Source organism: Aegilops tauschii, chromosome 4 (assembly GCF_002575655.3).
Source record: "Aegilops tauschii subsp. strangulata cultivar AL8/78 chromosome 4, Aet v6.0, whole genome shotgun sequence".
In the NCBI taxonomy this organism is placed as follows: domain Eukaryota; kingdom Viridiplantae; phylum Streptophyta; class Magnoliopsida; order Poales; family Poaceae; genus Aegilops; species Aegilops tauschii.
In genome coordinates this window covers 425,262,284-425,269,173 of record NC_053038.3, presented here as the reverse complement: position 1 = coordinate 425,269,173, position 6,890 = coordinate 425,262,284, and positions in this window count along the sequence as shown.

Below are 6,890 nucleotides of genomic sequence, written 5' to 3'. Positions count from 1 at the left end.
TACTTCCTCTTACGGTTTTCAATCTGTTGCTGCTTCCCTTCAATCATGAGAGCTCTATCTACCAACTCCTGGTAGTTGTTGAAGGTTGCTACCATCAACTGCATGCTCAGCTCATCATTCAGTCCTTCCAGAAACTTCTCCTGCTTGGCTGCATCTGTAGCAACGTCATCTGGAGCATAACGTGCTAACTTACTAAAGTCCTCCACATACTGGCCTACGGTGCGTCCTCCTTGGCGTAGGTTGCGAAACTCACGCTTCTTCATGGCCATAGCTCCTGCTGAAACATGGGCAGTACGGAAAGCTTGCTGAAACTGGTCCCATGTGACAGTGTCAATAGGGTGTGTGGCTGTGTAATTCTCCCACCATGATGCTGCGGGTCCATCAAGCTGATGTGCGGCAAATCGCACTCTCTCCGCATCTGTGCATTCTGCAGTGGTCAACTCCCTTCCAACTTTGCGGAGCCAATCATCTGCATCAATCGGCTCGGTGCTGCTGGAAAACACCGGCGGATTTAGCCTCAAGAAACGGGCTAAGTGATCAACAGGTGGTGGTGGTGGGTTGTTGTTGTTGTTGTTGCCTTGGTTCTGTACTAACACTTGCATCAGGGCATTCTACTGCTGAATCAACTGAGTGATCTCTGGTGGGAAAACAAATCCGGTGTCGCGTCTCAGAGGCATCTGATAGGTTTAGAAAAGATGAGAATTTACAATAGAATGAGGCCTAGAGGGAAAACACTACCCATATGCACATCAGACAAACACAAACAATATCACTCAATCAAACAAGGCATACAATCAATCTAACTATCGTTACAAAGTGCTCGGACTATACTATATACATGGGGGAAATACTACTACTGATTATGGGGGTCTACTAGAAATTTTGATCGGTCGAAGACTCCATGATATCTGCTCCAGCTTCATCAACAAAATCTTCTTCACTGGGGTCCGAGTCGGTGTCGTCGATGATGATGTAGTTATCCGGGCAAGTAGAATCGTCATCTTCTCCTCCTGGTGCTGGGTCTCCCATGAATACTCCGATCTCCTTTATCAGGTCGTCATTCTTCTCCAACAACGTGGCGATCTCCTCCTCATATCCATCGCGCGTAGACTTGAGTTCTTCCTCCAACTCCGTGATCTTGGTCAATGCCTTCTTCAGATCTATCATGTCTGCGCACATCTGGTTCTCCTGGCGACGAATGTGTTGGTTTTGCTCCTGCATGAAAGCTGCAATTGATCCATCCTTCTTGGTGCTGATCATCTCCCATTGCTCATCTCGGCGTCCACAAATCTGATAAATAGTATCCTTAAGCTCCCTGTGGTAGACTTCTCCAATGTGTCCCATATAGATGTGGGCTGCCATGCTCTTTCCTAAACTCCGGGTTGGTGCATCAAAGGAAAACTCTATAGGCTCCGTGACTAACGTAAACGTCCTTCCTGGAACTTGAACTTGAATCTTCCAGCGCTCCTCTTCTGGTAGTGTGGCTTTGTAAGTCCCGGTGAAGCTTGGTATTCCGATGTTCAGGTACTTAGTGACTTCCTTCAAGTGTCGTCCAAAAGGTGTATCTTCATCCGGTTGCATGAACTTGTTCCTTGCATCCGCCATTCCTAAAAGAGTAGAAAGTGGAGAGGATTCAGAAATGAGAAGAGAGTAGTGTTCTAGGGTTTAAGCTTAGTGGTCGTGTCCTACAGTCAGCGTGTGCTCTGATACCACCTTTGTAGCGACCAAACCTCAAATAGTCTGATCTACCGTGCACCAGTGTCATCCCTGGATCAGTAATGCTGACACGCACAGTACTTGGAGGATTTATAACAGAGTAGCAATCACACACTTATTACATCGAGTATCTCAAGAGAGAAATAAGTATGACAAATATGGCTTAAGGCCATCTAAAAACGATAACATCGGAAGACTTGGAAGATAAGTGAGTCCATCAACTCCAACGGCATCACTGAGTATAAGACCACGACCTAAGGCACCTTACTCGTCGTCTGAAAAGTCTGCAACATGAAACGTTGCAGCCCAAAAACGGGTCAGCACATGGAATATGCTGGCAATGTAACACATAGAGAGTAATGAACATAATAATGCTATACTACATGCATATATGGCTGGTAGAAGGCTCTATGGTTACAGTTTTGCGAAAAGCCAATTTTTCCCTACTATAAAGGAATAAATTTTATTTAACTATCATGGTGGTCGTTAAACATTGAGAATAGTTGACAGCATTCTCAATCCCAATTAAGTATCATCATCAAACCCAACAAAATTAATTAAAGTAACATGATGAGATTCACATGATAATCCAAGTACTAGATACTCAAGATGTCCATAACCGGGGACACGGCTAACCATGATTAGTTTATACACTCTGCAGAGGTTTGTACACTTTTCCCCACAAGACTCGATCGCCTCCGCTTGATTCTCGCACTACATGATGTTTGAGAAACGGATGACCGAGACACGGTCTTTCAGAAACAATAACTCTTTACTCCGGGTGGACAGTTACACCTACTTTCCCCTACATCTGCTAGCCCACCTCTTCAAGAGATCATGTAACCTACTCAACTATGCTAGAGCCCATAATAGCTTGTGGCTGCACACGGAAGTTTCTAGCATGAATAATCTCATGATCCCTTTAAACCTGGGTGGCGGTCCAAAAGAAAAACAGGCAATCCTGGAATACCCAGGTACCTCAATCCACCCAGATGTGAGTTTTAGTTGCCACCTTAAGGTTAACCATTAATTAACAATCTCACATCTGTCATGGTAACACTCAAACCCAATCCACGTCTACTAGCATAGCATAGCAATATGAGCAAACGTAGAAGTAACTCCCAAAGGTTTGATAATAAATAGGTAATAGGTACTACCTCAACTACTTCCCAATACCCACAATTTAATTAGATCCTAATCATGCAATGTTTGAGGATTGGTCTAATGCAATAAAACTGGGTAGTAAAAGAAGTATGATCAAAGTGTTACTTGCCTTGCTGATGATCCGTGAAACCTAGAGATTCGAAGTAGCAAGCGGCGCAATCCGGGTACTCTATCGCAAACAAACAAGCAAACAATAAGCACTCATCTAATGCACAGGTAAAACTCAAATAAATATATAACCAGAAATTTCAACTTAAGAACTCCGGTTTGCAAAAAGAATCGAATCAAACGAAGCAACGAAAGTCAAACGGCGAAAGAAACAAGCTTCGTTTACTAATCTGGATCTAAGTCAAATTTTACAGTAGCAAAAACTTGTTTGAATAGGTTAAACGGAAAGAGAATTTTGAGACGAAACTCTAGGCGCTTGAATCGCCTGATTTCGATAAACGAGCTAAAAGATATACCAGAACGAATATCTGATCAGAAATCGCGATCTGGAATAATCGCGGAAAATCCGACGAAAAAGAAAACTGACGAACAGTTAAACGAATGGACGTTCGTTAACTGCGACTAACCGGCGAACACGTTCGTTAAAACGAACGGGTCGGTGAACGTTCACTAACTAACTAAACCGAAGAAAAATAAATAAACCGATCTATTTAAAAAAATAAATCTAGGGTTTCGGAAAAAAATTAAACCGAACGGTTTTAAAAATATGGCACGGCGTCGGCGGCTCGGCTATACCTCCGGCGAGGTATTCCGGCGGGCGGGACGGGGCTCCGGCGGGGTCTTCGGGTGCGGCGGGGTGCGGGGAGGCGGCGGGGTCGTCGAGGGGGCGACGGGCGGCGGCGTTCGGGCTCCGGGCGGCGAGCTCCTTCGGCGGCGGGGTCGGGCGGCTCCGGCGCGGCTCCTGGCGGCTTCGGGTCGGGGCGGGGTGAGGTGAGGGCGGCGGCGGGGTGGGGAGTATATATGAGGGGGGGGTGCTGCCTTGGGGGAGGGGCAAGGGGCGGCGCGACGAGCGGGACTCGGGCGCCGGCGGTCTCCAGGTCGGGGACGGCTCGGGCGGTGGGCTGGGCCGCGCGGCTGGGCTTCGGCCCAGTCGGCGCTCGTGCGTTTTTTTTTAATAAATTCGCCGAACCTAAAAAATCGTAGAAAAATAAATAAAAATCCAAAAATGCCAAAAAAATTCACCGTCTAATTAAAATAATTAGAACGAGATGAACATTTTCTTGGCCCAAAAATGCAGTTTTGAAAATGTACAATTTTTCTAATGCAATTAAAATTGCAAATAAAATTCGAATAAAATCAAATATTTGATTTTAATATTTTTCCTCCAATATTTCAATTATTTTGGAGAAGTCATATTTTCTCCTCTCATTTATTTTAATACGAAATATTTTTCGGAGAGAAAAATAATTAAAACCAAAAATCCTCGTTTCATTATTTGATAAAAATCAAATATGAAAACCGCGAAAAATCCCCAACTCTCTCCGAGGGTCCTTGAGTTGCTTAGGATTTTCGAGGATTTTGCCAAAATACAATAAAATATGCTATGCAATGATGATCTAATGTATAACATTCCAAATTGAAAATTTGGGATGTTACGGTGATCGTTCAAGTTGTGTAATTGCAGTTGTCATGTACTGAAATCTCTTTTGTTTACCGACGATGGTTGCTATTTAGTGGATCCGATATGTGGATGCTACCTCATGTACTGAAATCCCTTTTGTTTACACTGGATTGGTGCAACGTTGTGGATCTGATATGTGGATGCTACCTCATGTACTGAAATTAATAATTTGCAAGCTAAAAATTAAGCAAAAACACTCTAAAATGTCTCGCACTTGCTTCACAAAAAAAACATCGTGGGCACTAGGAAAAAGGAAAAATAACTTTTTAACAAAATCTGTAAACTTTTTTTTGGAATTATTGATCATAATGGTAGCATCCTTATCAGTGCTAAAAATGGCCATGTTATCATGTATGATGCCATGAAGATGCCCATGGGCATGGTCATATGAGAGAGACCATTTTGTGATGATTTTTTGAAGTTTATGGTATTGCCAGTTTATCATTTTTTCCACAAGCTAGTGCGCGTAAAAGGCCCCCATGCAAAAGGATTGCAATTTTTGAAGCTTTTTGCCGTTTCTATAATCTCCTTCGGATTGTTGTCAAAATTGTATGGACGACTAATCATATAAAGTGGTTTGTAATTTGACCTTTCTTTGTGGCTATTGACCACATTCTGATTGTGCAAGCTAAAAATATTTCCCAGAATTTATAGGATCAAACAAAAGCAGATTTGTAGTTCAAATTTGAATTACTTGATGTAAATTGCTAGAAATTTAATAAATCAATGAAATATAGCAAAGACACTATGAAATTCATGACAATTTGGCAGCTGGAATCCCATGTGGTATACTTTAAGTGAAAATTGAGAGGGCACAATTCATAATCTTACTTTTGGCACTTGCTTCACAAAAAAATCGTCTTGGGCACTAGGGAAAGGATAAATAAATTTTTATTTGTGGTATTGCCAGTTTATCATTTTTTTCACAAGCTAGTGCACATAAAAGGCTCCCATGCAAAAGGATTTTAATTTTGAGGCTCTTTTCATTTTCTATAGTTTCTTTTAGATTATTGTCAAAATTGCATGGATGACTATTCATATAAAGTGGTTTGGAATTTGACATTTCTGTGTGGCTACTGCCTACATTCCTAATTTGCAAACTAAAAATTGCATGGATGACTAATTTTATATGTGCTTCCACAAGAAGTACATATTTGCTTCGCATGAAATCATAGTTGTTCTTCTAAAAAATATACGTGTTTTCATGAGAAGCACATACTTGATTCTCGTAGAAGCACAGATCTGCTTCTGAGTTTCTCGGGAAAAATTTGTGCTTCCATGGGAAGCACAAGTTTGCTTCCGTGAACTTCTCGGAGAAAAAGTGTTCCCACAAGAAGCACAAATTTACTTTGCGTGGGAGCGCAGATTTGCTTCCGCGAGAACTTATCCGAAAAAGGGGAAAACAAGTCTGTGCTTCTAAAAAATGAAAATCGCAACCGTACTTCCGGGCTCTATTGTTTTTCTTTCGTTTTTGGCATTCGTTCTTTTTTGCACGAATAAATTGCTTTTGGTTTTTTGAAACCTGTTAATATGAGATCTAGTTTTGAAGACCTCGACACGAGAAATCAAACGCTGAAAATGGTTCGGTATTTTAGATGCGCGATTCAAAAGATAAAATATTTTGGAAAAACAAATTATGAAAAAAAGCCTCTTAGGTTACGACAAATGACGTCTATGCAATGCGCCATATATCGAACCAGAGAAGGGGAAGTGACATTCGCAAGGTTTTCTAGGTTAACACACGCTTACTCTTTATTGCTCAATAATATTTAGAGGAATACAATTGATAGGAGGTTGCAAAAGCCATAAATGACGGATTTCAGATAAACTAAGCGCATGTTTAGCGATGCTATGTGCCTCCAGATTCGATCCTCTTCCTTCAAAAAGGAAAGAGCATTCTTGGAATTCCTATGCCATAATCTTTATCTCCCAGATGATATGACCATGTTTTCCGCCAGTCCCATCCTTTATGTTTGACACGACACATTTATAGTCTGATTTTTTTAGAGGTAAACCAAGCTTTACTGATTAAAGGTTCGGTTTACAGGAATAACGTGGGGATCATGGGGAATCCCTAGCCACAAATGGCGCCCAACATCTAAAGAAGTAGAAAATTTAACTAAGTTATGAGCATCAGCATTCATCTGATGACCTTCAAAAATGAAGTCACATCTGGTAAATTTTTGAGACTGGCTTGTGATCTCCTTGATGATTGCACTATATCTCCCATTTGTCCCATTTTTCATCTCTTCTACTACTGTTTGCAATCGCCTTTATAATCTGATGCAACAATGGTGCTTGTTTGTAACATGACAGATGACAGGGCCATGTCCTCTCGACATGCTAAAGCTTCAACCTAGTTTTTTTTTAGTGGTAAACC